At 42.7% G+C, this 19,047-nt stretch overlaps 1 long non-coding RNA gene across 1 annotated transcript in view; it reads left to right on the forward strand.

The window, feature by feature from the left end:
- Positions 1-15: 15 nt before the first annotated feature.
- LOC307213105 overlaps positions 16-19,047 on the forward strand; it is a 29,112-nt gene continuing 10,080 nt past the window's right edge. Inside the window, exon 1 of the long non-coding RNA XR_013837386.1 lies at positions 16-562. This is a non-coding gene — a long non-coding RNA (uncharacterized lncRNA). The remainder of the gene's footprint in view (positions 563-19,047) is intronic.

The following is a 19,047-nucleotide window of genomic DNA, read 5'->3' on the forward strand; positions in this document are numbered from 1 at the left end:
TAATCTCCACAGTGCACCACACTGGCTCTAGCATAAGTGCTTTGGTGAATATTAAGTGGTTTATCAATCTTTTAAAAAATAAGTAAATGGGTATATTCCATCTGGCAAAATGAGAGAAGTGATTTCTGAATGTGACATAGGGAGCCTGTGGCTCCTTTGGAAATGACCACAATTGTCTCGACTAGTATAGGTTCAGACATAAGGAATTGCAGATGCTAATGTGCTAACATGTGTATGTAATTCTGGAAGCTACGTTCTCTAATACTATTCGTAGATAAAGGAGGAGTGCAAATAAATAACTGCAGCTTGTCATTAGTAATCTTCCTCCTCTTCCTGACTAAAGTGCTGTCTCTGTCCCAAGCTCCTGATCTCTGTTTTGGCTTCTCTTTCAAGAAAGAAAGAGGAAATTATTCCTGCTACTGAACCAAAGAGTTCCTCGTGATGGAAGAAGGAAATCCTGTTGAGAAGCATGAAGAAGGAAAACAATAATGTGGCTATTTACTCATTTTTCTAGGTGCCCACCCCTAACAAGCCCATTTCCTGAAATGCTATTTCTCTTGAGGTAGGTGTCAATACAGATGTATTTGGCTGCGGGATTTCCTCTTGAAACCAGAGGCTCTCTATTATTCTCACTCCTGAACCCATGCAATACATTAGTTCACTAAGTTGTGGTCTGCTGCACATTCCTCGTTTCCTGAATTTACTTGTGGTGGCCCACACATTAAGCTTACCCTGCTGCTGATCTTATTTAATCTGTGTATCAACAGAAAGAATTGACATAGTCTCTTTGATCCCCGTTCAGAAAAGAAAGCTTTGCTGTAGACAGGAGGGCATTGTTATTGTGGAGTCTAGAGAAATTTGAGCAGTTTCAGCTGCTGCCTTAGGGAAACCAAATCTAGCAGAGTATAGGGTTTACATGCTTGGAATGCACAGGACTGTTGACAGTGTTTAGATTTTGTTGCTACATTATCTAAAGAGCCAGTTTTGAAGGAAGCAGTATGCTGACTCTCAGGACCGCCCTGTTTGGCGAAGGGCCTTATTCAGGCAATAAAAATTGAGTTAATTTCAATTTGGCTCTGGATTAACCATTTCTGGTTCAGAATACTTAATCGACGGTTTAAAAAATGCATCTGGGAAGTTCTGAGAGATTCCTCAAGGAGATGATCAAGAATAGCAGATAAGCTTCCCTGATAGACAACCTAACCACCTACACTAATCAGTGCACAAACACATAGTAGTTTTGGGTATGTACTAGGTTGCACTTGTTTACATGTGGCTTCAGTGAGTTGCCAGACAGGACCCACATCCTGAGACTCATCCGGGAGTTAAGATATACATGGAAGCTGGGCTTAAGGGAGGCAGCAGTGGCAGATGGGTGTGGAGACGGTGGCTGCACTGGTGGGTAGCCGTGGAGGAGGCCAGATCTTATGCCTGAGGTGGCTGCCTCATCACGCCTCATGGGAGGGCAGGACATGCTCATAGGTTAGATAGTGGAGTCAGATGAGAAAGGGAACATAGCCTGACTTCTAAAGTAGATCTTGATGTAGAAAGGACAAAATTAAAAGCAATATGCTCTCAAGTTCATTCCCTTGAGTCTGTGCACACAGCCTGAGATTTTTAGTCCTTCCCCAGAACAACCTGAGAAGGCAGCTAAACTGCTAACACTTTAGGTTGAAGACAGACTTGGCAACCCTAAATCATGATGATAGGGTCCTCTGAATTTGCAGAGTGGTGGTTCCTCAGCAGATAAGTCAGTATGAAGAGTCTGAAAGCTGCAGCCATTGGGCTGTCCCTACAATTATGCAATAACTTTAGCCAATACAGGCATCCCCCCACTTATGTGGGCAGTTATGCTCCGCTCCCTGCGCATAGGTGAAATTGCTTGACATGGGGATCATACTCTAAGCACCCCTTAAACACAATCTCTGCTGCAATACTACTTAGTCAAAATAATATTACACAAAGTATGAAATATGCAGAAACCACAATGCTTACACTTGCAGCAAGTCTAGTTCCATCACCTCTGTCATGATGCTCCAGGCTGTTCAGATTCTTTCACTAATTAAAGGAAACAGTTCTGAGGAATTAAATAGTCGCTTTCCTCTAAACTTACTTTGGTTGGCCAGCTGCATGGAATGTGGTTACTGGTGACATCAGTCGCAGACACTGCAGGTTGGGGTGGGGTGGGACACTAGAAGCTGCCTTTAAAGTGAGTCAGAACACTGTTCCATCTGGCTGAGTGTTGCCTCCACTGCCTGGTAGCAGCTCTCCAGAACTTCAGGCAGGGATTTCCCCCAGCCTTACCTGAAGAGGTCAGTAACGGACCTGAGACCTTCTGAATGCCAAGTATGTGCTCTGCAGCCCTTCCCTGAAGGAAGTTGCTAGTTTTGATTCAACCGGTGGTCTCAGGTTGTGGCAGTGCATGCTTGACCTAGCATCTTGCTTCACTCTGAGCTTGTGTTCTGGGCTAGGGGCTCATCCTGATGCCACCTTGGGGCTGGTACTGCCTGTTGCAATAACTGACCCCATTTCTTCCTTCTCATTTACAAACTGCTCGTCACACAGATTGTCACAAACACACAATCCTGCACAACAGCTTATAAACCTATGTGGCTTTTTAAAGCTCTCAGATAAGTCTTTTTCAGTTTGGGAGGGTCACTAATCTATGCTGTTCTGAAAGAGTTGCCTAGGGCAGTGGTTCCCAATTAGCTAAGTAATCTGGACCCCGTGACTTTCAAAAGCCAAGCCACAGACCCCCTACTTTTTAAAATTTTGATTTCTCTCTGGTAGTTTTTGTTATGTGAATGGTGCCATGTACCCTGCTGGTTGGGTCTGTGGACTCTCAGTTGGGAACCACTGGCTTAGGGGAAACCTTTTACTGGCTTTTCCAAGACCATCTAAATTGGACGCCCTGAGCCAGCAACCACGCAGAGTGAAAAAGCAACTGAAGGGGGAGGAGCGAATGTAGACAGTACTAGCACAGAGCCTGAAATGTTGGGCACCTGCCAAGGACCACCCCCTAACAGGGGTCCTGCCCCTGCGTTTCCTTCTCCTTGCAGTCACTGCATCTTCACTTGTCCCCTCTGCCTAAGCACGAGTGAGTATTGATGGAAGCAAGAAGGAAGAGCATCTTCTGTGCACTGAGGACAAGTGACTGGGCAGCAGTGATTGCAGCAAAGAAGTTCCTCTGCAGTTCCTCTGAACAAACAGAAGTTCAGAGGAATTTCTATTTGTGGGATACACACCACATGGATAAAGGCACCATGGACAGCTTACACATGTGTAGAGCTTCCATAAGTTCTGCACAGAGTTCAGCTCAATTTACAGAGGTTGGAGATGGGGCCAGTGGGGGGGGGGGGGGCGAGAATCCCATCAGTTCCTGTGGAGTTATTGTTCCCCCTGGAGACACTTTCGCAAGCATGGTGCCCTGCAGATGGACTACTACTTTCATGAGCCCTGACCTACAGCCCATGCTGCCTGGCATTGATGGGAGTCGCAGTCCACGACATCTGGAAGGCACCAGCCTGAAACAGGCTACCCTAGTGACAACTACACCAGGCTACGAGGGACTCCCTTTAACCATATATTGAGTGGTGTTCGCTATAGTGTAAGAACAGCATGGGAAGTAGCAAAGGGAAGGGAAATCCAGAATCTAAGAAGATGTTCAGTGAACCCTTAAAATGAAAGGGTGCTAAAGGTGCTTCCTGGTTTTGATTTCCAAATTCAGGTTAGCACTGGAACTTTCATGGCACGCAATGTGCCACTTACTTCTCCTTCATCTCCTCTGCTTCCCCCGCTAGTGGGGGGGGGGGGAGGCATTGCAACACACTACTGTAAACCTTTAAAAGTTCCATTAATGTTATCGAATCTCCCGGGGAGTATGTATGTGCGGCAAGATATATTTTAATAGCAAGCAAAGGTCATGTCAATTTATGATTCTAGCTAGTCACAGCATGCAATGAGAAAACTGCAGGGTACACAGGAGAAAATAGCCCATATGAAGCTGCTTCAAGATCTGCACTCTGTTTCTGAGAACCTTCTCATTGTCTCTTCATCATCAGAAATTTAGCTCAAGGGCACAGGAGTGAGTTCTGACACCTAAACTATTAAATAACCTTCAAATAGTTGGTTTTGTTCCTGCAAGAATGTGTTAGTTTAATCTTTGACATTCTTACACATACAAATTTATTTGCACACCACAACACCACAATAATCTCCACATGGTTTTTATTATGCTATTTTATTTCCAAGTTTGGTTTATTTGTAAGTTTGTGGCATACATGGTCCTTCCCATCTGTTTTACCCTTACAAAAAAGCAACCCTGTGAGGTAGCTTAGACTAGGAGGCGGCAACCGGCCCAAAATCACTCAGTGAGATTCATGGCTGAGCAGAGATTTGAACTTTGATCTCCAAGCTCCTAGCCTGACACTCCAACCACTAAGCCACACGTACAATCTTAAATTTGTTAGAAGCCAGAATCATCATGACATTGCTGGGGTAGCCAAAATTAATTTTAATCTAGTTAACCTAATAGCCCACCACAGACCTTCTTTGTTCTCAGAGCAACCAAACTAGGTGGCCAGCCTGGGAGCATGAATAAAAAAAGGTAAAGGGACCCCTGACCATTAGGTCCAGTCGTGGCCGACTCTGGGGTTGTGGCACTCATCTTGCTTTATTGGCCGAGGGAGCCAGCGTACAGCTTCCGGGTCATGTGGCCAGCATGACTAAGCTGCTTCTGGCGAACCAGAGCAGTGCACGGAAATGCCGTTTACCTTCCCACTGGAGCAGTACCTATTTATCTACTTGCACTTTGAGGTGCTTTCGAACTGCTAGGTTGGCAGGAGCAGGGACCGAGCAATGGGAGCTCACCATGTCGCGGGGATTCAAACCGCCAACCTTCTGATCGGCAAGTCCTAGGCTCTGTGGTTTAACCCACAGCGCCACCCGCGTCCCTTGGGAGCATGAATAGGTGAAAATAAAGATCGCTTTGATCTGAATGCCCATGCTTGGTGAATATTCTTGTACAGTTCAGAAGCTTATGAAGCATTTATAAAGAACCCTTTTCTTTATTCTCTATGGCAAACAACATATAGGTTTTTACATAAAGGGCATACTCAGACATACCATTGGGGTGGGTGCTTAATTTCCCCCCACGTCCCATGTGACCTCATCTGTTAAGACATAAATCTGCTCATATCTGCATAGACATGTGTGGACTTGGTCATGCTGGAGTGTGATGGAATGCTGGGATCTGGCTTTTGGTTATGTAGGTATATGGCTGCAGAAAGCTGGAATGTAAGCAGAGTATATGTTTTCTAAGTTTCCATAACAGAACATGAACTTGCTTATAGCCAATGAGAACTGCTGGCACAAGAAGTCCTGGGTGGGGGGGGGGGGAAAGGAACCCAGAAATATGTCAATATTTAATTTCCTTTCTGATAAGTCTGTTAAATGTTCCTGAATGCAAAACAAGGAAAAAGATGACTTAAAAAAAAGATGATAAAACAGGCTCAAATATAGCTGTACGTTTTTGGAAAGCATCTAGACAAGAGCATCCTGGTCAAAAATAATATTGCGTGTCATTTTAATGACTGCATTGCTTTCCTGAGTTACTTTTCTGTATTGTTCCCATGGTGATAGATAAATAACAAAATAAAAAATGAAATAACAAGGATATATCAGCACCTGGAAATCCCGTTAATGCAACCCTGTACCACTTAGAATTACAACTAAGTTGAAAATATGTGCCCTTGCCCTTCTGAAATGTATTATTTCCTGCACCTAAGAGATGCGCCCAAATGTGCTTTTTATTTCCTGAATCAAGCCATTAACTAAACAATTTGCCTAAATAGTTAGGCTTGGAATAAACACAGTTGCTTTCTCTTACAATTTCTTGAAACAAAGGCTAGTTAATAAGCATTTTATTATCAGTTTTACTCCAGCTTACTTCAACCATGTAGGCTCTTGAAACAAAGACACAGTCATAAGAAAGTTACAAATATGTTTCAAAGACAGCTGCATAGGTTGGCCTTTCATCAAACCAATCAGTGATATAATCCTCAATCTGCCTTTCCCTACCCATTCTCATTCCATGTATTTTGTATTGCCCTTATCGTTTTCCAGGTGGGGAAAAATGAAGTGCGGGTTATTTTGTTCGGATTTAAAATCCAGTTTGATACAGTGAATTTCTCATCAGTCCCGGAGCTCCCTCTTGTGTATGCTTGTTAGTATAAGAAATGCTACAGTACTGAAGTCTCTTCCGTAACGTTAGCTTATTTCATAAATGCACCTGCTTGATTCTTTTTTTTTGATCACATGAACTGTCACTCTAAGAGTGAACTCAAGTGCTGAGCGCCAACAGAAATGGGACTGAAATGGGACCACTGAAAACAAAGAGGGAAGTAGTGGCATGTTGCAGGGAGCCTGAGTTCTGCAGAAGTAGGAACGTAAGCAGAGTGTGCTGGATGCAGCCGGTGGCCCATCTAGGCCAGCATCCTGTTCTCACAGTGGCCAACAAAACAACAATGATAACAACAATCCGGATGTGCCAATCCACCGCTCTCACTCCCAATGAGACATGAGCATATTTAGTACATAAGAAAGCCCTGTTGGATCAGACCAAAATCTCATTCTGTTCCCACAGTGACCAGTTGCCTATGGGAAGCCCATGAGCAGGACCCAAACACAACCCCACACTCTCTCCCCACTTGTGATTCCCAGTAATTGGCACACTGTCTCCAACACTGAAGGCAGAAGATAGTCATCATGGCTAGGAGCCTTACCCTTCAGGAATTTCCCTAACCCTTTTCTAAAGCTATCCAAGTTGGGAGCGAATTCCATAGTTTAACTCTGTACTGTGTGAAAAAAACATGTTATTTTGTTTCAAGAAGTGGCAGAGAGACATTTCTAGATTTGTCTGGCAGGGCAAGAAGCCTAAAAATAAAATTTAAGATTTTAACTGATGCTAAAGAAAGAGGTGGATTTTCCCTGCCAGACCTTAAACTTTACTATGAATCAGCTGCTTTTTGCTGGCTGAAAGAATGGCTGCTTCTTGAAAACATGGATGTGCTGGATTTAGAAGGTTTTAACAATGTATTTGGTTGGCATGCATATTTGTGGTATGATAAGGTAAAAGCACATAAAGCATTCAAAAACCATATTGTTAGGAAAGCATTGTTTAATGTTTGGATAAGATATAAGGATTTGTTAGAAAATAAAACCCCAAGATGGTTGTCACCAATGGAAGCGAAGGCACAGAAAAAACTCAATATGGAGGCCAAATGGCCGAAATATTGGGAAATTTTGGAACAAGATGGAGACAGGGTAAAATTGCAGAGTTTTGAAAAATTGAAAAACGAAGTGCGAGATTGGCTTCATTATTACCAAATAATGGAGGCATATAATTTGGATAAAAAAGTTGGCTTCCAGGTGGAAAAATCAAAATTGGAAACAGAATTGTTAGATCCCAAAACTAAGAATTTGTCAAGAATGTATAATTTGCTGTTGAAATGGAACACTCAGGATGAAACGGTGAAATCTGTTATGATTAAATGGGCACAAGATGTTGGACATAACATTATGGTGGCTGACTGGGAACAGTTATGGACCACAGGTATGAAATTTACGGCATGTAATGCCCTAAGAGAGAATTTAATGAAAATGATTTACAGGTGGTACAGGACACCGGTCAAGCTTGCAAAAATTTACCATTTGCCCGAAAATAAATGTTGGAAATGTAATGAGACTGAAGGTACATTCTTTCACCTTTGGTGGACATGCCCAAGGATTAAGACATTCTGGGAGATGATTTACAATGAAAAGAAAAAGGTATTTAAATATACCTTTCTGAAGAAACCAGAGGCCTTTCTCCTGGGCATGGTCGGCCAATTGGTGCCAAAGAAGGACAGAACTTTCTTTATGTATGCAACAACAGCAGCAAGAATACTCATTGCGAAGTATTGGAAGACACAAGATTTACCCACCCGGGAAGAATGGCAGATGAAGTTGATGGACTATATGGAATTGGCGGAAATGACTGGCAGAATCCGAGACCAGGGAGAAGAGTCGGTGGAAGAAGATTGGAAAAAAATTAAAGATTATTTACAGAAATATTGTAAAATTAATGAGCTATAGAAAAATGGTGGAATAAAGTTATATGGCTTTGGCAGAAATGTTATAAGGAACTAGGTACAGATAGTTAATGTATTAAAGGGAAAAAACAAGGTTAGAATATGTTAAGATTAATTACAGGACAGAAAATAGATGAAGATGGAAAGGAATTGCTGAAACAGTTAATTGAAGTGGAATACAAAAAGGGAGGCGTGAGGAAGTCAATGAAACAAGTGAATGAAAGTTAAGATTGAAAATATTGGAAGTGTTTTTAATTGTTTTTGTTTTGTTTTGTTAATTCAATGTTTTATGTAGTGTTTTTGTATTTTATTATGTTGATTTGTTTAATTCTTTTTCTTTCTTTTTGTAATCTTTAAACTCTTAATAAATATTATTATTATTTTTTTAAAAAAATTTGTCCATCCTGGGTGTTCTAACACTCATCTTCATGGGTGGCCTAAGGAGAGAATGAGGAAAATGAATTTCTATTCACTTTCTCTCCATGAGAAATTTGTATCTCTATCATGTCTGTCCCCCCCACTACTCATCATTTTGGCTGTGGTCATCCTCATCCCAATGATTTTTTTAATTTTAAAAATACTTTAAATATTATTGTTTTATTATTAACATATGTATAGAAATTATATTAGAGTGCCATCAGACTGGCTCTTTACAGAGTACAAGGGGATGGGCCCCCTGCTCTGAGGCACCCATAATCTATAGTTTGACACAGCCAAGTGATAGAAAGGGAGAAGGAAGGGGAGGGGGGGCTGCCTAAAGAGGCAAGCAAAGTGTGGTTGATTCAAAGCAATGGCTTTTAAATACATTTCAATGGCCTCTTGGAGAGTGGGGAGGTTTTTGGGGCCATTCTAAAAGGACTGGCTGAACAGATCTGGTATAGAACAAGGACCAACAGTGTGAATCTGGATAAAATCTGTAACCTGTACAGATACACTTTGGTAAGGAAACTCTTAAGAGGAACTCCCTTTTTAATGTTATATTTTGCCAATAGGTGGTGCTGGTAAATCACAAAGAGTTATGTGCTCCATTTTATTTATTTCAGAATGTACTGAGCTACCTCAGTAACATCCAGGTGCTTTGAATTCTACTAAAATTAATAGTGTTGATGCCTTCTAGCACGCTTCCTTGTTTGCAGGTATACTTTGTAGCAGACCATCACTAATAAAAAGACTTGTGTGCCTTCTCTTAGGGGATATATGTACATGAAATTATTAATCCATCAAAACTGGAGTTGTTAATACGCACACTTTTACCCAGTCCTGACTATGTATTTTGTAATTTATTAAAATGTATACACAATTTTTCAGCAATAATGCTCTCAGGGTGGGTAGAGAAGAGCCAATAAAAACAACAACAATTAGAACAATACCTCCAAAAAAATAGCAAAATATATAAAAGCAGCTGAAGCAAGAGAATAAAAACACCACAGCAGAAGAATAAAAGCAATTATATGACATTTAAAAAGGCCTGGGAACATAAAAATGCATTCAGCTCGTACTGAAAGGACATTTATTTCTAAAATGTAGGTCCCACTCTTCAATTGCCCTTACATACTCTCAGATTAGATTTGGCACCTGATGAACAGTCGGTCTGTGAGCGTTTAGAAAAGGATGCTGTGATCAAGCATGGGTTTCTTAAAAACAAGTCATGCCAGATGAATCTCATGTCTTTTTTTGATAGAGTTACAAGCTTGGTGGATCAGGGGAGTGTTGCGGAAATAGTGTATCTTGATGTCATTAAGGCTTTTGACAAAGTCCCCCATGATATTATTGTGGAGAAGCTGGTTAAAAAGTGGGAGGGGTGAGATAATTGCCAGGTGGATTTGTAGCTGGTTGGCTGACCGAACCCAAAGGGTGCTTACTAACGGTTCCTTGTCATCTTGGAAAAAAGTGACAAGTGGGGTGCTCCAGGGTTCTGTCCTGAGCCCATTGTTGTTCATCATCTTTATAAATGACATGTATGAAGGAATTGAGGGGATGCTCATCAGATTTGCAAATGACACCAGACAGGGAGGGGTAGTCAATGCCACTGAAGGCATAATCAGAATTCAATATGACCTTAACATATTATAGAACTGGGCTCAAACTAACAGAATGAATTTCAATAGGGACAAATGTAAGGTTATTCACTTAGGCAGGAAAAACCAGCTGCACAAATATAAGGCAGGGGACATGTGGTTTGCCAGTAGTATATTTGAAAAGGATCTTGGGGTCTTAGTAAATCACAAGCTTGACATGAGTCAACAGTGTGATGCAGCAGTAAAAAAGCTAATGCTATTCTAGGCTGCATCAACACAAGTATAGTGTCTAGATCAATGGGAATCATAGTCATCCTCTAGTCTGCCTTGGTCAAACCACATCTGGAGTGCAGAGTCCAATTCTGGGCACCACAATTTAAGGAGGATATTGATAAGCTGGAACACATGCCGAAGGGGGCGACCAAGATGATCAAGGGTCTGGAAACCAAACCTTATGAGGAATGGTTGAGGGAATTGGGTATGTTTAGTCTGGAAAAGAGGAGACTGACAGGAGATATGATAGCCATCTTCAATATCTAAAGGGTTGTCACATGGAGAATGGGGCAAGCTTGTTTCCCCCTGCTCTGTAGGCTAGGATCTGAACCAATGGCTTCAAGTTACAAGAAAGGAGATTCTGACTAAACATTAGTAAGAACTTTCTGGCAGTAAGACCTGTTTGACAGTGGAATGGATTCCCTTGAGAGTTGGTGGACTCTCCTTCCTTGGTTGTTTCTAAGCAGAGCTGGATGGCCATCTGTCATAGAATGGTAGAGTTGGAAGGAACCCTGAGGATCATCTAGGAATATGCAGTTTTCCCATATGGGGATCAAACCTGCGACCTTGGTATTATCAGCACCACACTCTAACCAACTGAGCTAGCCAAACTGTCATGTATGATTTGGTTGAAATTCCTGCATGTCAGGAGTTTGTTCTAGATGACCCTTAGAGCTCCTTCCAACTCTATGATTCTATGATCCTCTTTGAAGAGGCAGTGCTTTGCAAATGTGGCATCACAGTCAAGAACACCTTTGCTCTGGTGCCACCAGTCTAACCTCTAAAGCTGAGAGCATCTCCAGAAAGGCTTCCAATGTGAGGCAGTTAATTTTTTTTAAAATAATTTTTATTAACAGGCCAATCACATCACATTAATTCCAAATAACAATAATTCCAAATTACACAGCCAAATTTTTAAAATTTTTGTTGGGGGTACCCATGCTTCAAGCTCCGAAAGGGATCCGATCATCTCTCTTACTGCTGCTTTAATTACACAGTTCTGTCAAAATAATATTCACAGTTCTGTTCAATCTTCTCTTTGTTGTTTTCCTCATCTTCTTGTTGTTATCTCCTTTCTTTGTGATCTCTGATAATCTCCACAAGCGGGTTGAAGACAAACGTCCTTATTTCCTGTGTGGATTTTACACTCATTCAAGAGCCATAAAAGTAGACAGACGCCATTTCAACACCTCCATACAAAACATTCCGACAGTCTGTCCTGATCTCCCCAGGCCCGCCTCTCCCTCATAAATTTTCTCAGGGGGCCCTGCTAGGCCGAACCCACACTCCAACATAGTAACAGCCATAGTCCTCCTCCCCCTGGATTCCTGCGGGCGGGCCTGCCATGATAAATCTCTTTTTATAACTGCGTCACAAAGGACTTACTTTCGTTTCCCGATGCTCCCATAAGCCACGTCCTTACATAGTAATTAATTTCCACACAGTTCTTATTCCTCCTGCTTGTGATCAGTTATTGCAACGAATCTTTTTTCTTGGGGGGGGGGATTATTGGGTACTCACATAAGAAAAAAAAAAGAAAAGTTTTTCTCCCCCCACCTTTTCAGTCTCGCTCTGACATACCTATCCTTTGATGAATCATCTTCTTGATTTATTCCTCTTCTTGATTTATTGTTAAGTCCAGCCCATTGCTCCACTTCCCAGAGATCCCTTTAGTTAGCAGTCCTTACTCCCGATCATCGCTTGAAGTATGTGTGTTTGCTTCTGTTCTGATTGTTTATTTTGAGCTCCCGCAACTAGCTGCGCAGATCAGAGACAGCATCCAGGAGAGCCGACCCACACGAGGGCCTTTGTGCCTAGTGCCCTCACCCCCTTTCGAATCTGGGGGTGAATTATGGGCACAGCAGGCAAGGCAGCGTTCCCCATTCCCCTGGGGTAACGAGGGAGGCTGCATACTCCCATAACAGCCTCTTAATTACCTCGTGTGAGCCGGAGATTGTCGGCCATCTTCCAATGCGCCCCCTAGCGCCCCCCAATGTTAATGGTAGCCTGTGAAGTTGCTCCAAGACTAGGAAGAGGTGTTCCGTTGAACTGCTCCCAGATAGTTAGCTTGCTGCTGTATTTTGGATTAACTGAAGCTTTGGAGTAGTCTTCAAAGACAGTCCTACATATAACACACGACAGTAACCTAAGCTGGAGGCTACCCAAACATGGATGCCTAGACACTCTCTTCCCAGGAAAGCATCACCATGGGGGCACGAGTCTCAGTTCAAACTGTGCTCTAATACAAAATTTTGGGAAATGGCTAATGACCGTTGACCATTTTGGCTGGGGCTGTTGAGAAGTGTGGTCCAATCACATCTGGTTGGCTACTCCTGTTTTATATGGATAATCATGAATGTATAAAGTCTTGGTCAGCAACTAGTTTTCCTGAGAAGAAATTTTGGGCAATGTAGGGTGATGGGCCAGCACTCTTGCTTTAATTCCATAAATGGGTGTGCTCTTAGGCTCCCATTTGAATGGCATTTGTTGGAAAAAAAGATCTGCTGAACAGATTATGAAATAGTTCAAGCAGGGCTTGAGTTCTGTGTCACAAGAGTTGAAGAATCCAGAGGTGTTCTTTGGTGGTGGGGATGCTTCATTTATGAGTTAAAATGCTTCATCTTCTGATATCCAGTACTGTAGCAAAGCTATCCTTTATTGCTCTTCTACAGTGTGTGTTTTTCACTCTTCTGCTACCTGTGTGTGCAGAAGAAAGGCAGAAGGAAGACAGATAAGGTACTTCTAGCTTTTATGCAAACCCTCTGTAGACCAGGATTAAGGTCTTTTGATGGGATCAAGATAGGAATTCATCAAAAAATTCAGACAGTGTACACAGGTACTGATAGAAGCAGATTTTCAGTCTTCTGTGATATAAAGTGAAGTATATCTCTAAGTGTGGACACAATTGTTGATGTTGACACAATAAAGCACAATATGATCATTTCCCAGTGCTTGAAAGAGCCCACTGGTGACATAGGCAGCCTATAGTTATGGGCAAGACAACTTTTAAATTACTTATTCTAGCATCTTCCAGTCTTTTCAGGGTTTTTCTTGAACACTAGTGGCAAAGATGTTTCCTTCTTGCTCAGGCTAGAACACTTACTTCTTGCTTTAAGACACGCATGGGGAAACTTTTTGGCTCCATGGGATTGTGGCCTTGGAGGCCAAATTTGACAAGTAGGTGGGGCTGTCAATTACATGGTGTCTGAAATATACTCAAAGTCGAGAGTGGATTTAATGCTCTTTATTCAGCTCATAGTGGTAAGGAGGAATGGAAGTTCCCCCAGAATGTCTGCTTTATATAAATTATTTACACAATGGGCCCCACGTGATTGGCTAATTCCGGGATTCTCCTGTAGGCCAAACAGGTTGCGGATTCACTTCCACCTGGAACTGGATTGGGTGGCTCCTGTGGACCAACCAGACTGCTGCATTCTGGGTCCTATTGTTCTAGGACCAATCAGACTGCTACATTTTGGATCCTATTCAACTCAGTACATAACAGTGTCACTATGGTGTCACATGATTGGCAGGTGGGTAGGGTCGCTCATTTATCAAAACCCTTGCATGGCTTTGCAAATCTCCCCCTCCCTCTCTAAATTTACCATCTTGGTGGATTAAAAGGGGAGTCTGGGGAGACTTGCAAAGGCTTTAAGGCAGTCCACTTGCTCCTCTTCAGGCCTCTGGCAGGCTGTTTTAAGGTCCTTTGCAAACTTCTATTTGAAGCAGCTACCTCCTTTATTTTTTAAACCTTGGGGAGAAAGAGAAAGCAGGGGGCAAGAGGATGGGGGGAGTCCCCTCTCTCCCAGGCGCCATCTGTCTGCTTGCTCTGATGTTTAAAGAAGAAGTGGGGTGGCTGATTCCAAGAATGCTTCTGCAAAGCACTTGTAGTATTTCAAGGGGATTCTAATCCCCACCAAAGGCCAAATCATAGAATCATAGAATCATAGAGTTGGAAGAGACCACAAGGGTCATCGAGTCCAACCCCCTGCCAAGCAGGAAACACCATCAGAGCACTCCTACATATGGTTGTCAAGCCTCTGCTTAAAGACCTCCAAAGAAGGAGACTCCACCACACTCCTTTGGCAGCAAATTCCACTGTCGAACAGCTCTTACTGTCAGGAAGTTCTTTCTAATGTTTAGGTGGAATCTTCTTTCTTGTAGTTTGGATCCATTGCTCCGTGTCCGCTTCTCTGGAGCAGCAGAAAACAACCTTTCTCCCTCCTCTATGTGACATCCTTTTATATATTTGGACATGGCTATCATATCACCCCTTAACCTCCTCTTCTCCAGGCTAAACATGCCCAGCTCCCTTAGCCGTTCCTCATAAGGCATCGTTTCCAGGCCTTTGACCATTTTGGTTGCCCCTCTGGACACGTTCCAGTTTGTCAGTGTCCTTCTTGAACTGTGGTGCCCAGAACTGGACACAGCACTCCAGGTGAGGTCTGACCAGAGCAGAATACAGTGGAATTTATGTGACAAATACACTGTCACATGCACAGAATTTCCACAGCAAGCCAGGAGGTGGAAGACAGAGGAGAGAATTGATTTATATGTATTTATATCATATCCTCCCCCCTTTTTTGAAGAACTCAAGGCAACAGACATGGTCCTATTCCACATTTTATCCTCAAAATAACCTGCTGAGGTAGGTTAGGCTGAAAGCTGATTCCTGACCTACAGTCAGGCTAAACGGGGGTTTGCACTCCCCTGTCCTAGTCCCAACACACTGACCACTATGCCACATAGACACCACACAGTATACCACATAAGGAAGGATTTGCCAAAGAATGATACTGGAACCTACAGCAGGAGAGGTTGGCCAGTGGAGGGGAGCTGCTATGCTAGCTCACTGGAAGGTGGGGCGCTGTTGCATACCGAGAGGAGGAGGGGTAAGGGGGCAGGAGGGAGGCTGGCACACTAGAAACACACTGGCAGCAGTGCCAGATGGGCTCTCCTGGTGCCATCTCCCTCTCCATCTTGTCTCTCTCCATCCTGATATGCCACAGCGGCCCACCTGTCAGGAAGCTTGTGAAGAAGCTCCACCCCATTAGGCAAGTAAAAGGTGCAGTTGCTGCAGGTGCAAATGATTTTCTTGATGGGGAGTAACCTTAATGCTCCACATGCAGAAGGTCCCAGATACAATCCTCGGAATCTCTTGTGGCAAGACTAGGAAACATTCCATCCTGAAACTTGGAGAATTGCAGTAGACTCTACTGTTGAGGGTAAGCGCTCCTGGGGGGACAGCAGACCCCCAGGACCTCCGAGCATCTCCCAGTAGGCACGTCTCTGGAATGGCATGTCCCTTCACTCCAGAGTGCCCCTCTGTGACACTTCTCATATGAAAAGTGCACACAAGTCTTCTGGCATCACGCAGCAAGAAGATAGAAACATCTGTACAGTGGTACCTCGGGTTACATACGCTTCAGGTTACATACACTTCAGGTTACAGACTCTGCTAACCCAGAAATAGTGCTTCAGGTTAAGAACTTTGCTTCAGGGTGAGAACAGAAATCGTGCTACAGTGGCGCAGTGGCAGCGGGAGGCCCCATTAGCTAAAGTGGTGCTTCAGGTTAAGAACGGACCTCCGGAACGAATTAAGTACTTAACCTGAGGTACCACTGTAGATCTAAACTATGTTTTATTCACAATATATACAGAGAGTCCATAATCACGTCTGTGTTCTCCAAACGCTGGCAGAAAAAAAAATACAGCAAAAGCGAAAGTACAGTCCACTAACATTCTCAGACGGAAGAGATAAGACAGTCTTCTGTTCCCACACTCTTCTCAGCCATCTCATGTGATTTATACTAATCACACCAGCCAGCATCGGCTTACGTAAAATCCTAACATGTACTTGGCTTGATGGACCAATGTCAGTGCACCCGCTCCTCATGGACAATGAGAGGTCTGTACATACTTTCCTTAACCTGTCAAAGCTTCTGCATTATGATCAGTCAAGCAACATGAACTCTGAGTGGCAGCTCATTGAATAGATGGAGCAAGCTAGGTGCAGATATTAGCAGTGTGTGCTTAGCACCCACAGTGTTTAAGGGCATAGTCCTGGTCCAGGGTCTGCATACAATGGCTGGAGAGGATGTGGAAAATGAATCCTCTACACTCTATGAGGATTCCTTCCTATACAGAATTCTTAGAGCTTCTGTTTCCCCCTTTATAGAACCTAAGAAATAACCATCGAGGCTGCAGGAAAGTGTTTGAGCAGAATAGATACTTTGGGTTATTTGTAGCTAAAACTGCTTTTGCTGAGAACTATAGACAATGAAATCTAATGTTTACACAAGGATCAAGCTCCACACCACTGAATAATAAAGACACAATAAAAACTGAAATAATGTGACTGCATTGTGTCTCTGGGGAATTAATGGCATTTACCTGAGATGCAGGTTTTAAAGTGGTTATTTACAGGGCTTTGAGTAGGGTAGTAAAAATTGTGTTAAGATTTATATTGCAAATAGCAACGTAATAGGACTTTGCACATACTCTGAATTCTAATTCCCCAATTAGATTGCTTCAGCTGTAGGAAAACATTTAGTTTTCTGATGTAACTACACTTCCCAAGGATCAGTCTGAATATTTAAAACTTAGCAATGTGGGTTTCCCCTTCCCCTCCCCCCCACTTTTGAACAAATGACATTAATCAGGTCATTCTTGTATTTTCATCCTTTCCTGCAGTTCTCTAAGAAATTAGCTACTGACTCTAGAGCAGCAAGTTCAATGTGGAATAGGAACGCATATCAGTTATAGAAGCTCTGAATCCGTGCTTGCAAACTGTAATAACTGAGAAAGCCCTGGCTGTTGGTTCTGGTGCAACAGCAACACCACGAGGCTGCCATTTCTTTACTTGTTTATACCCCAACGTTTTGGTAGGATTTGTGAAAAGTGTGTTGTGGATATAGAACTATATTAGTGTCACCATTTATTTCTCTTTTCAGGAGCTACCAAACACATTTTAAAACATGGGGGTTGGGGAGTGAAATCATCATTTGGAAGGGCAAAAATGGCAGCCTTCATCTTGCAGATTGAATGATGCCTGAAGGCAGCCAGTTGGCTGTTCCTGCACTAGACCAATGGGCATTTGTCTCTTTCTGTAGCATTTCTCCTGTGGGATTCTTAAACATGCAAGCAGCATATGTGACCTTGCTTCCTTGCTCCTTTGATCTGTTCCTCCTGGGACTGAGATGAGACAAGCACCATCAAATAAAGTGTCTGTCATTGTTTTGCTTGGGCACATGCAGGCAACTGTAGCATGAATTAGGAGCATGGGAAGCCAGCTCATGGGCAAGGATCACATCTAGGCTTGCAAACTGAATAAAACAGCAGGAGGCAGACCAGCAGGAAACCACTGGGGGCTGTGAGACACACGCCACATACCTAAACTACAGGAAGCTGATGCACCGGAGCTCAATAATCGGGATTGTCCGGACAAGCCCTTAATTACAATTAGGGAGGCCCAAACAGAACTGATATATTAGTTTGAGAACCCCTGAGGTGTGGAGAATAACTCTCACTTTTCGCAAATAGGATTCTACCATAATTAAAGCGCAATTTGCTCTCACAAAAGCACCACCGTTTCCCTTTAAAAACAAGAGATGTAATTATGCCAGTTAATTGGCATTCCTGCACTTAACTCCTCTAATCAGCCATTTGTGCCGGAAATACCTTCATGGCATCACAGATGGGTTTAATTTAGATTTTGTTTTTCATTTTTAACTGCAAGTCATAGCCGACACTGGTATCATCTAATTTTTACATTTGAAGGTCTGCAAAATGTTTGCTAAAGCCCACTTTATGCATTACAAGGAGTGGTGCAACATGCACAAATTCCTCATTTCCACTTTATACTAGAAGAATGGCAGTAGAAGCAGAAGTCATTTGCACATCTCCTTTTCACCACCTTCAAAATAATGCACATTCAAAATAATGTCAAATATTCCCACATGTGAGCAAGACCTCTTCTTTTGATGGGGCAAGAGGGAGAGTGTTTGTGGCTGCTTCTGTTTCACATTGTAATCATGGCTTGGAGTAGTTCAGGCATCCATTTTGCCCCCAGAGAGAGAAGAATGGAGGCAGAAAGACAATTTACAAATTGGGACATGAAACCATAAAGAGAATACGTTACAGAATTGTTTTTTTACTGCCATTGTAGCTCTAAATTATAGCATAATGAACACTACTTAAATGGCTTCTTTTTCCTCTTCTCTTTTCATTAATTTAATTTATTTTTGTGTTGCAATTCTCCCCCCACCCCATTTCCCCCACTTCCTCTCTCCTCATTAGTCTTTTTCTTTTTGTAATGCTCTTGTTAGGTACTTACAATCCAGTTGTAATCAGTTGCTGCAGCATTTGTAGAGCTGAAAGGAAAACATTACTGAGTTGTCAGCATGTTTTCAACTTCATTTAAAATGACAACGTGGTAATCAGCCATACATGCTGCATGAGAGCAGTTACGATGGTGAGAGGGGAAGAAGAATTGGTGTTAGTTCTTTGCCATTAAATCTTCCCAACAGCGACCCACATATTTGTTTTCTAAGCAGTTTGGGGGCTCTGTCATTCACTGGTTCTCTCTCTCGTTAAGTTTGTGGAATGATCCATTCATTCCAGACTTG

The sequence above is a fragment of the Podarcis cretensis genome, assembly GCF_951804945.1.
Source record: "Podarcis cretensis genome assembly, chromosome: 3".
Lineage (NCBI taxonomy): Eukaryota > Metazoa > Chordata > Lepidosauria > Squamata > Lacertidae > Podarcis > Podarcis cretensis.